Below are 12,382 nucleotides of genomic sequence, written 5' to 3' on the forward strand. Positions count from 1 at the left end.
GAGTGATAGTCCATTGTATATATATACCATGTCTCCTTATCCATTCACCAGTGATGGAAACTTGACTGTTTCCATTATTTGGCTATTGTAGACAATGCTGCTATAAAGGTGATGTTAATTTTAATCACCTGGTCAAGGACTTCTCCACTCTTTTTTTTTTTTTTTTTTGCCTGCATTAAATAAGCAATCTATTTTTTAAAAGATTTTTATTTATTTATTTGACAGAGATCACAGGTAGGCAGAGAGGCAGAGAGAGAGGAAGGGAAGCAGGCTCCCCGCTGAGCAAAGAGCCGGATGCGGGGGCTCGATCTTAGGACCCTGGGATCATGACCTGAGCCAAAGGCAGAGGCTTAACCCACTGAGCTACCCAGGTGCCCCTAAATAAGCAATCTGTAAGGAGATACTGTTTTGAAATATGCTGTTTCGTCATCACAATTGCCCCAGTGGATTCAGTATCTATCGACGGCTCTTGTCTGAACCAAGCTTTACAATTATGGCTGCAAAATGGTGTTTTTCCAACTCCAGGACTCCCTCCATGCTTACCAGCCAGCACTGATATTTCTCCCATTTATTTGTCTTTATTACTGATAGGGATTTATTCCTACATTTTCAGTTGTCTATGACTCATTATTGTCCTTGATTATTTTACTGTTCAAATTATCCAAACTTTGGACAGTGGAAGCCGTTTTAAGCTGATTGCTGTGTCTTCTACTATGGCCATTAATTATTTTTAGCACTTCCTTATTTGTGGCATGACCAGATGCACCAGGTTCATCTTGGACATTCCTTGCCTCGGCCTTGAAATCAACCATTTTTCCAAGGAGGCCTGGTTCCTCTTAGTGGGGAACAATATTAGAGACCAAAATTCGGGCACTAGTGCTTATTGCTAATGGGGTGTCTTTGCTTCAAAGCCTTTTTGGCAGCCATAGCTAGGAAACACACACACGTGCACACACGTGTGTGCATATTATATGTACATACACATGTTAGAAGTGATGGGGTCACACTGATGCCTCCCATCCACCCCTGCAGGATTCTTCCGTGCTTTTCCTATTTCATATTTGTGTGTCCCTTCTTCCACAGTGAGGACCCTGGCTCCCAACAGCACCACATCATTTCATCATTTGCTCAATTTCACAAAACGCCTAAAATAGTTTCGCAGTTGCTTCAGTCATACCACGCCAGGGAGCAAACCTACTTAAAAATAGGCTCTGTTTGCAGTTCTCCACCTCCACACCCCTGAAGACAGAAGGTACAGAGATAAATACTACGTTCATAAATGCCTTGGATTCGTCCTCACTATCCCCAGCCCTCCACAATGTGGTTATGTTGTTCATTTGAAATACAGCTGAGCCCCCCCCCAACTGTTTGCTTTCAGTTTTAGCTCCCCCTCCCCCATCCTTACTGATCTGACTGAACTTTTTGAACATATAGAACATTAACATAGTTCCACAAATCAAAACTCTACAAAAAGATACTGCTTCGACCAGTGTCACTCCCTCCTGTGTTCCTTCAATGGTGTTCCCTTCCGCTCCTTATGGGTGACCAACTTCTGGCTTCTCCTTCCTGCCTTTCTTTTGGTAAAGACGAGCAGACATACGTGTGATTCCTTATTCTCCCATTTCCTGACACGGGCATTCTCTATATGCTCTGTTGCACTTTGCTCTTTTCACTGAAGTAATCCTGGAAGGCGTCCTGGGTCAGACGGTGGATTGTGCCCGCGCTCCGGCCCGGCGCCAGGCGCTCCTCCCGCCGCTGTGCCCTCACCCAGCGGCGCACTTGTATTTGCACCTGTACGTGGGTTCCGACATGGTGTCGTTTAAGTAATGCTGTGATCGATAACCTTGTGCATATTTATTTTCATCTTGCTGAAAGTGAACCGTCAGGGTAAACGAACCCATGAGATTGCCGGGCTGAAGGGGACTGGGGACATGGAATAATCCTAGGTCCCGCCAGCCCTTCTCCACAGGAGTCACGCAAGTGCCTGTTTCTTCCAGCAAAGCAGGAGCCTGCCCGTGTCCTCGCGGCCTGACCAGTGGAGTGTATTGACATGGTTTTTAATTTTTGCCGATCTGATCCATGAAAAATGGATCTCGGCGTCGTTAGAAAGAAAACCGTAGGCTCAGGATGGAGTCACATATGCTGGGCCAAGTCACCAAACCGGGCTTGATACCTAATCGACCTGCAGTTTCAGCCACCCCCAGAAAAGTCAGTTGACTTAACAGGTCAAGTCAGGGCTTTTCTGATCAGTACCAGTAAGATAATCTGTCACAGGGGCTTTCTGGCCAAAGGAAGATGAGCTAATCTGCATGAAGGACCCCCCCCACACACACACACAGCAGCCCTTTTCCCTAAGGGAAGGTGACCTTGCCTGAAACAATCCTTTCTTCTGCCAGTAACTTCTTGCCCCAACCTCCTTCCTATAAAAGCCTTCTGTTTTGTACAATTCTGCAGAACTCCCTTTTACTTGCCAGATAGGTTGCTACCCGATTTGTGAATCAATAAAGGCAATTAGATATGCAGATTTACTTAGCTGAATTTTTGTTCTTTAGCAGTGTTGTTTTTTAATTTGCATTTCAACCAGAGATTTTTTTTTTTAAAGATTTTATTTATTTGACAGAGAGAGAGATCACCAGTAGGCAGAGGGGCAGGTAGGGAGAGAGAAGAGGAAGCAGGCTCCCTGCCAGGCCCGAGGCGGGGGGCTCAATCCCAGGACCCTGAGACCACGACCTGAGCCAAAGGCAGAGGTTTAACCCACTGAGCCACCCAGGCGCCCCTCAACCAGAGATACTTTAATTTTAAACTGTTGGAAAAGAGTCTTGGTTAGAGATATGATTGTCATGTTCTGAAGCCTTGTTAGAGGTGAATTTTATAGCATCTCCACTTGATAATCTTCTCTAGAAAATTCTCTGAGAATCATTTTCATTCTGGAAAAATCTTAGCATACATCCCATCCAAACTGAGCTAGATGACTTCTGAGTCCTTGTCTGCTTTTTTTTTTCCCCCTGCAATGTGGTTTTTCCTGCAGATGTCAGTAGGGTCTCTTCTAAAGCTTTCTTGCCCCACCTAATGGGCGAGGAAGGGAATCAAGCTGTTGTTGAACGTCGCCTGGAAACCAGCTGAGATTGAGCAGCCCCGAGATATTCTAGCCTCACAGAACTTAGCACAAAATAAGACTCTGAAGAGAATGAGACGTGGAGATTTATAGTCATGGCTTCAACACACTTCCAGAGCATGTATAGCTCAACCATGTTTTACAGAGTTAATTAATAAGTTGGCATCCTTTCTTTTCTTAGCTGTACTAATTGCTACATGTGTAATCTCTGCTGACAGCTGTTGCTGTAGTCATTCTCCAGGGCCTCAGATGCTCATTTTTAGAAGTTATTTATTTATGCAAATTGGAAATAACTTTTTTTTTCTCATTTAAGAGTAATATATGCTTGATGGGGGAAAATCTTAGAAATGATGGGAGAGCATAAAGAAAAAAATTAAGATTATTTGTACTCCCACCACTCAGTGATATCCACAGTCAGCAGTTTGGTCTCAGTATTTTTTGGATTTTGGCACATAGATACCCACTCTGCACACACACACCAGCCTGTGCACACACATGCACACCCATATACACACAGTTTTCTACTATTTCCCTTTCTCTCTCTATATATATATAAACTCATACACAAAAGTGCTCACATTTTTCTACCTCTGATAGACACATACACTCTTGTTACAAAAATTAGATAGTAGTGAACTTACCATTTTGTATTTTGCTTTTGTCACTTAATATACAGTAAACATCTTTTTCTTTTCAGCTGTGTAGCATAATGGTTAATTCCAACTCTGTAGCATAATGGTTAATTGCTACATAGTAATCCGTTTATAGCTATACTTTAAACTTTTTATCATGAACTTGTAGTTGTACATAATTTTTCAGCATAATAAACAATGTTTATCAACACAGATTTTGGTACACCTGCGTAAGTATTCCATTAGTATTAATTCCTAGAAGTAGAATTGTTGAGTCCAAGAGTTCATGTTGTGAAAAATGTTTCTATTAAAGCAATACAGGCAGGCACACTGGGGTCAGCAGAGTAATGCCATCCCATCCAAGATGTCTGCGCCCTCATGCCTGGAGCCTATGACCTTGAGACCTTACCTGACTTGACAAAAATAATTTTGCAGATGTAATTAAGTTTATGATCTCAAGATAGGGAGAGTATTCTGGATTTTCCAGGTGGGCCCAATATAATCCCAAGGGTCTTTATCAGGGAAACAGGAAGACTCATGGGTCACAGAAGGAGAGCAGAGTGCCTTGAGTGCCCACGGAAGCCCTGGCATGCAGGTGGCCTCTAGCCACTGGCAGCAAAATCAAGGGAGCGGACTCTCCGCCAGAGTCCCAGGAGGAATGCAGCCCTGCGGGCACCTTGATTTCAGCCCAGGGAGACCCGTTTCAGACCTGTGAGTTCCAATTTAAGAGAATAAATTGCGTTGCTTCAAGCCACTAAACTTGTGGTAATGTGTTACAGCAGTGCCAGGAAACTGCCCCCCACACAGCTTTGCCAATCGTCCTAAATAAGGCTTATCTCTCTATGCAGCGGTCCCCTGCCTTGCTCCTTTGTGTCTTCAGTTCCACTCCCCAGGGGGAGCCACTTTCAACTCTTATACCTCTTTCTTCTGACTTTACCGATGTCTAAATAATGTGCCTATTCTGCTGTTTCTTAATTTATTGATTTTAGCCACTATTTATTGAGTTACTGAGTTCCTTTTAAAGTCGATGAGGATTTAGCTCTCCTATATTACTACCCCAACGTCTCCCCATATATTATTGTCATACCCCTTCTGGATCATCCACGATACTCTCCCTATCCCAAGGTTGGCTGATGGGCAACCTTAATTCCATCGGCAAACTTAATTCCTCTTTCCCACATAACCTAATATATTCACAGGTTCTGAGGATCAGGACGTGGTATATTTGGGGGGGCCATTATTGTGTCCCCCACATCCTCCATCAAATCTGCCAGAGCTCACCGATAACATGTTCCACACACTTGGTTAAGCCTGACCCCCCTCCTAGAGCTCTCCATGCTGGTTGAGCTGAACCGGTCGCCCTCTGGGCGTGCCATGGAGTCATCCGGGCATTGTTTTTTCTCTCTGCTCTCTTGCATGGCATCCTGTGTTTCCTGGGTCTCGTGTCTTCTGCATTCTTAGTGTGCTCCTTTCTTTCTCGAAGGTCATCCTCCCGATGTTTCTGAAGACAGTATGTGAGAGGTATGAACTGGAATCCTTACATGTCTGAAAACGTCACTCTTCTACCTTCATATCTGACTGAAGGCTTGGTTGAGTATAGATTTCTAGGTCGAGGATCATTTACTCCCAGAATTTCGAAGGTATTGCTCCATTGTTTTCCAACTTCCAGAAACCTTACCAAGAAGCCTGATACTGTTCTGATTCCCAGTCCTGTTGCTATACAGCTTGGTTGTTTCCTCTGGAAGCTTTTGGGATTTGCCACTGGTGTTCTGGAGGTCACGATAATATGCCTTGGTGCGAGTCTTTTTTCATTCGTTGTCCTGGGCACTTGGTGAGCCCTTTCCATGTGGAGACCATTGTCCTTCAATTTAGGGCCATTTTTTTGTATTATTAATTTGATAATTCCATTCCTTCCATTTCTTTGTTTCCTTTTTTTCTGGACTGTTTATAAGTTGGATATTGGACCTTCTGGAATATTTATATTTCCTATTCTTTCTGTTCTGTTTTCCATCTCACTTTTATTCTACTTTCTGGCAGATTGCCTTGACTTTATATGATACCTTGTTTATTCAGTTTTTAAAATTTCTGCTCTCATATTTCAGATTTCAAAAATATTTCTCATCTTTTGAATTGTAACAATGTTGCCTCCTTTTCCTCCTCCCTTTCTCCCTCTCTCATTCCCTTTCTTTCTCTCTTTATCCATGTCCTGTCCCTGGATATGTTTTCTTACTGCCATGAGAGTCTTTGACCAGCGTGGGTGTCCATGTTGGAGTCCCCGTTGGTTTTCTATATACTTTTCTTTCCTTAGTTCCTTGTTTGTCTCTTGTCTTCACAATAGAAATGTTCCTCAGATGTCTGGTGATCTTTTATCGATATTGAACACTGAAGCTCTTAAACCTTTTGGCCATGCTGTGAGCCTGGCAGTGGCTCCGATGAAGGGTGACAGAGCAGGGCGTCAGCTCGGGTCTGGTAGGAAACACAAGCTGTACTTCAACTGCGCCATCGAGAAGGGCTTCATGAAGGATGATTTATGAAGATGTGGGCAGGCTTTAGGGGAAACAGCAAAGAAGGGTTCAGTATGGCATGGGTAGCGATAATGGAGAGCTTTTTCTACCTAAGGCCTAAAGGGCAGAAGGAAGGAGTCATTTTCAGTTCAGTGAGGGTCTCCATATGGAAAGGGGTAGCTGACTGGAGCTGTGTCCTTAGGACACAGCCTGTTGGTGACACAGCAGGGAGGGGGCGAAGGAAATAGGCACCCTGACATGTCTCTCCTGCCACTCATCTCTGCCAGTGCTGTCCCCCGGAGGAACCTGACAAGAAGTCATCCGCACTTGCAGCGCTCAGAGCAGGCTGGACAAAGACCAAGGGCGGAGAAGGAAGGCCTCCAGCATCGGCTGTGTCGCTCTGGGTCTGGTCTGAAAAACAAGCCGCTCTGCGTGTTTCAGGTATAAAAATTTTTAAAAGATTTTTATTTATTTGACAGAGAGAAATCACAAGTAGGCAGAGAGGCAGGCAGAGAGAGAGAGGAGGAAGCAGGTTCCCTGCTGAGCAGAGTGCCCGATGCGGGACTCGATCCCAGGACCCTGAGATCATGACCTGAGCCGAAGGCAGCGGCCCAACCACTGAGCCACCCAGGCGCCCCTTCAGGTATAAAAATTTGAATGTAGATGTAGGGGCTCACGTAGAGGTTGGAAGAGCTAGAGACGGTGCGGAGGTACTGGTTAGGGACACTACTCAAAAGCTGAGGGGAGCCGACCCGGAATGCTGAGGCCCAAAGCTTCCAAAGCTGCCATCGAAGCTGCCGCAATTCTCAAGAATCTCTGAGACGGTCCCACCCCTCACCCCAGTTTACAGTGGTGAAATTTTCCCAAAAGCTTGACGGGAAGCCTCTGCAAATCTCATTGCCCAGGTGTCTGGTTTCCCCAACTTCCAGGGAACTAGCGCTTCCTTCCAGTTTCTCCCACATCAGCATCTAGGGGTCTTTCCTCTACGCCTCATTGGTTTTTCTGCAGGAGGAGCTTCCCATCCCCTGTCTGTGGCGGGGGGGGGGGGCAGCCAGGGAGGAGGGCCAGGCTTGGCCATTAGGGTTCCGTCAACTGGATCCTCTTGGGTTTAATGTCTGGTGCAGCAGGGTTAGCAAGGGACCCGCGGTCCAGACAGCAACGCTGTCCCCGATTGCAGCTCTGAGCCTCACCTGAGTTTTGCACAGCCAGCGGGTTTCCTTCCTGAGGTCTGCAGCACACCCCTCTGGGATGGTTTCTTGCTAAGTCTGTTACCCCTCCGGGGCCGCTGTTTTAACCCCGGCAGTGCCTTGAAATGCCTAGAGCTGTGATTTCCTTTCCTGTTCTCCTTGTTACTGTGGGTGGATTCCCTCTTTATTCCTTTACCATCATTTACTGGGATTTGAGAACGAAAGATGCTAACACAAGTGGCTAGTGTGCCAGGATTAACTAGATGTGTGTATTTCTTAAGATTTTTGTTACAAATCGTCAAATTAGATGTTCACTTTTAAGTCTTGTAGTAATAATTTTTAAATTTTAAGCTAAAAACATTTGTTCAATTATAGTTATTATTTATTCTAAGATAGTCAAATAAGGAAAATGTTAAATAATAAAGGTATAACAATCTTTATTATTTAAAAAAATTTTTTTTGTTTTACTTATTTATTTAGAGAACATGAGCAGGGGGAGGGCAAGAGGGAGAGGGAGAGAGAGAATCCCAAGCAAACTCAAGTCCCAATGTGGGACTTGATCTCATGACCCTGAGATCATGATCTGAGCTGAAATCAAGAGTTGGATGCTTAACTTACTGAGCCACTCAGGCGCCCCTAACAACCTTTAAAAGCAACCTTTTTCATTACTGAAATTATGCTCATTAAAGAAAGTGTAGGGGCCCCTGGGTGGCTCAGTCGTTCAGCATCTGCCTTCGGCTCGGGTCATGATCCTGGGGTCCTGGGATCAAGCCCCGCATCGGGCTGCCTGCTCGGTGGGAAGCCTGCTTCTCCCTCTCCCACTCCCCCTGCTTGTGTTCCCTCTCTCTCTGTCAAATAAATAAATAAAATCTTAAAAAAAAAAAAAAAAAAGAAAGTGTGGAACTTTGCCAGGCACAATCCTAAGTACTTTATAAATGTTAGCCCCTTATAGCCTCATGCTAACCCATTTTACAGATGAGGAACCTGAGGCACAGAGAGGTTCAGAAACTTCCCAAGACTGCACACCTGCTAATCCCGGGTAAAGCCTAAATTGTTCAGACCCAGGCCAATGGCTGCAGCCCTCCTCTATTGGCTCAGAAAATAGAAGTCAGAAGGAGCAACTACAGTCACATGACACCAAAATGACCTTTTAACCTTATGGAATGTTTGCTTCCAAAGTTGTTAATGTATTTTCTAAGTTAGAAGACAATTGTTAAGTCTAGGGTCTGGGTAGATATGTACTCTGTGCTTTATCACTCAGTGTTATGTCATTAGTTTATATGTATATAAATTTTATTGCAAGCAAAACACTCACAAAGATCCATTTAAATTGTATATTAAGGCCACTGAAGAGCAATTCTGAATCAGGAAGCAAACTGGGTTGCTCTGTTCAACTTCAGACAACTCCCTAGTTCCTAATGGAATCACACACAGGTAACTTCACATTGCCAGGCCTGCTTCTCTCTCTTCTCCTAAGGTACATAGGGCATGACATTTAGCCTCTCTGAACTTGAGCCCCCTCACTTGTAAAATGGGGATAATAACATCTCACATGGCTGTCGTGAGAATTTAAAAGAAGAGAGAAGAGTGTCACAGCGCCCCCTGCTCCTCCATAAATGGCAGGGATTATTATCTTAAAATCATGCTCCCTGCCCAGGGACATTTTCAAAAGACAGGCCACGCTCTGGGTTTTTATGCAAGGTTGAACTTTTTTACTCCTTTATCTGGGCACTGAGAGAAGACCTAGTCTGTATCTGATAGGCTACTTGTGTGGCATTTACAGTTAGGAGAGACTGATGTATATATAAAACTTCTCAGAAAATGTTATTATGAACACACGCCACAGTTTCAAGATTCCCTCTTGGCCGGGACAATTTCTGGGAAGTGGCTGGTTCGATGGTCATCGTTAGACTGGACACGAGGAAAAATAACGTCAGGCTAAAGAATGTCGGTCCACCTCTGACCAGAGGCCAGCGGAGAAGGTGGGTGGTTGGGGAGGTGGCTAGTTTTTTCCCAGAAAGAGCTTAATCTCGTTGAAGAGTATCAAAGAAGTCCTTAAGCATTTTTATCAGGAATTCTCATTTTTTCCCCAGAAGGTTATGAAACACATTCTCAAAAAGTTTTGTTCCAGACAGGTTTAATATTTCACAGTCAAATTTATGAGAAAAAGAAAAGGCAATTTGGGAATCCTCCAAGAAAAAAGTCCTGCCTCCCCAAGGTTCTCAGTTTCCATTTTTAGAGCATAAAAAAGGAGTTACCAGCTCAAAAAAAAAAAAATACAATTATAGCATGTGGAAATTGTTATATATCTTAGTATCATTACACATTTAACAAATCCCTGAACGAAGATTCCAACAGAAGTTAACTGTGATCAACTATCTCCGCAATAATTGACAGCCGCGAAATTATAGAAGACTTCCACCTTCTACAGTGTATCTTTGTTCTATTTAAAAGATTTTGGGGCGCCTGGGGGCTCAGTTGGTTAAGCCTCTGCCTTCGGCTCATGTTATGATCTCAGGGTCCTGGGATCAAGCCCCACATTGGGTTCTCTGCTCAGCGGGGAGCCTGCTTCCTCCTCTCTCTCTGTCTGCCTCTGCCTACTTGTGATCTCTTTCTCTGTCAAATAAATAAATAAAATATTTTAAAAAATTTAATAATAAGCACGTATTACTTTTGTAATGACAAACACCAGGTAAGTTTTACCAGCTTTGAGGTGTGGTCACTGATAACTCCCTTGAGCAGGTCATCAGAAGAGCAAACCCATCATCTGGGCTCCAGGGAGCTGAGGTTCTGAGCCTTGAGCTGCCTCAGAATCCCCTGGAAGGCTGGGTCCATTGCGGCTCACCGGGCTGCACCCCCAGAGCTCCTGAGTCAGAAGGTCTGGGATAGGGTCCCTAACGCACGTCACTAACGGGTTCCCACGTGCTGTTGCGTCTGCCACTGCCTGTCTGGGGACCACACTTTAAGAACTGCTGTGGTCCAGGAAAGACAATTTCCACAGGGCGATCAAAGCCAAACAAAGAGGAACTTCACTCACTTCTCACTTTTGCCTCTGGCTGGCCTGTAATTATTTTTAAGAAGAGGAACTTGATTTGACTGGCTTTTATTTAATAAGAAGTTGTGCTGGGAAAGAGTTGTGCCTTATCTTATTAAATGAGCGCTTGGTTTAGAGACTAAGTCCTGTGGCCTCTGGGGCTTGAGGACCTATCTGGAGTTGGCCGTGTGCACTGGGGGCTTCACAACCTGGCGGGCGGCTGTGGCTCATTACCCTCCGCCCAGGCGGCTGGCTGCGGTTTCTCTGAACCCTGAACGGATGACATCGCCGGTGATGGGGGAGCTATTATTGCAATACTGAGGGCCTGTTTGGGAAGCAGTGTGGTGGGTGTTAGGAGAGTAGGCAAAACTGGGAAAACAGGGGCGCCTGTGGCTCAGTGGGTTAAAGCCTCTGCCTTCAGCTCGGGGCGTGATCTCGGGGTCCCGGGATTGAGCCCCGCATCGGGCTCTCTGCTCGGCAGGGAGCCTGCTTCTTCCCTCTCTGCCTGCCTCTCTGACTACTTGTGATCTCTCTCTGTCAAATAAATAAATAAAATATAAAAAAAAAAACTGGGAAAACATGCTCACTAGGTCCCATACTACCCACCGATTATGAATGGAGTCATTCTCTTATTTATTTATTTATTTATTTTCTCTCTCTTTTTTTTAAATGGTGGTAAAATATACATAACATAAAATTTACCACTGTAATCATTTTTAAGTGTATGGTCCAGTGGCATTATATATATTCACGTTGTTCCATTCATCTCCAGAACTTTTTCATCTCGCCAAATTGAATCTCTGTGCCCATTATCACTCTTTCTTAAATATATAACCACCTTTGAGATATAATCCACATGCCACACAATCCACCCATTTTAAAGCATATAATACAATGGTTTTTAAGTATATCCATAGAGTTTTGCAACTATCACTGCAACACATTTGTAAACACTTTGGTCACCCCTAAAAGCAAGCTCGGACCCATTAGCAGTCACTCCCCAATTCCTCCAGCCCCGGGCTCCAGCTCCTCATCTACTTTCTGTCTCTACAAATTTGACTATTCTGGGTGTTTCAGGTAAATGGAATCATATGATATGTTTCCTTTGAGGCTGGCTTCTTTCACTTAGCACCGTGTTTTCAGGGACCATCCATACCATACCATAGCTATATCCATACCGTAGCACAGACACACTTCACTCCCTCTTGCATTCACTTTTAATAAGATGCAAATTTGAACTCATTCTCTCCTCCCGGCCTGCAATGACTTCCTTCCCCACGTGGTTGATGTTTCCAGCTACTCAGCTTCCAAACCAGCTAATAAAACATTTCTTTCAAATCCTCCATCTGTGCTCCCTACCCTCTCCCTAAACCGACTGCCTCACCAGATCTGGCAAAGTTGAGACATGACTCTAGAACGCTAACCCTTCCACTTTGTCAGTGTCATTGCCATTGTATTTCTTGCCTTTGATGTCTCAGGCCTATCCAAGGCCTCCCACTTTCAGACTCTCCATTCTCTGGTCCCACTTCTGTGGCCTCTCCAGGTACCTTCCTAAAGTCAGTCTACTTGGAAACCCCTGCTCCTACCCACTGCTTTAGGGCCTGGCACAGAGAACACTTCAAATTGGATTTTCCGTTGCACTCCTGCCCCTTCCACACAAGCTCCCTTGCAACATCATGTTCCGCAGAATCTGAGCATCCTCACACGTTCTTCCTTCTGCCTCAAAGGCCGGCAAACATCTGTGCATCCTGGAGGCCAAGCTCCAGTGGAAGCCCCGCCTGTGATGGAGCCTCCGGACTTCTGAAAGCTCAGGGAAAAGAAAAATCACTTTTGTGAGGCAATCCCTACTTTTATTTTATTTTTAGAAAATATTTTATTTGTTTATTTGAAAGAGAGCGTGCACGAGAGAG

The sequence above is a fragment of the Mustela nivalis genome (genome assembly GCF_964662115.1).
Source record: "Mustela nivalis genome assembly, chromosome: X".
In the NCBI taxonomy this organism is placed as follows: Eukaryota; Metazoa; Chordata; class Mammalia; order Carnivora; family Mustelidae; genus Mustela; species Mustela nivalis.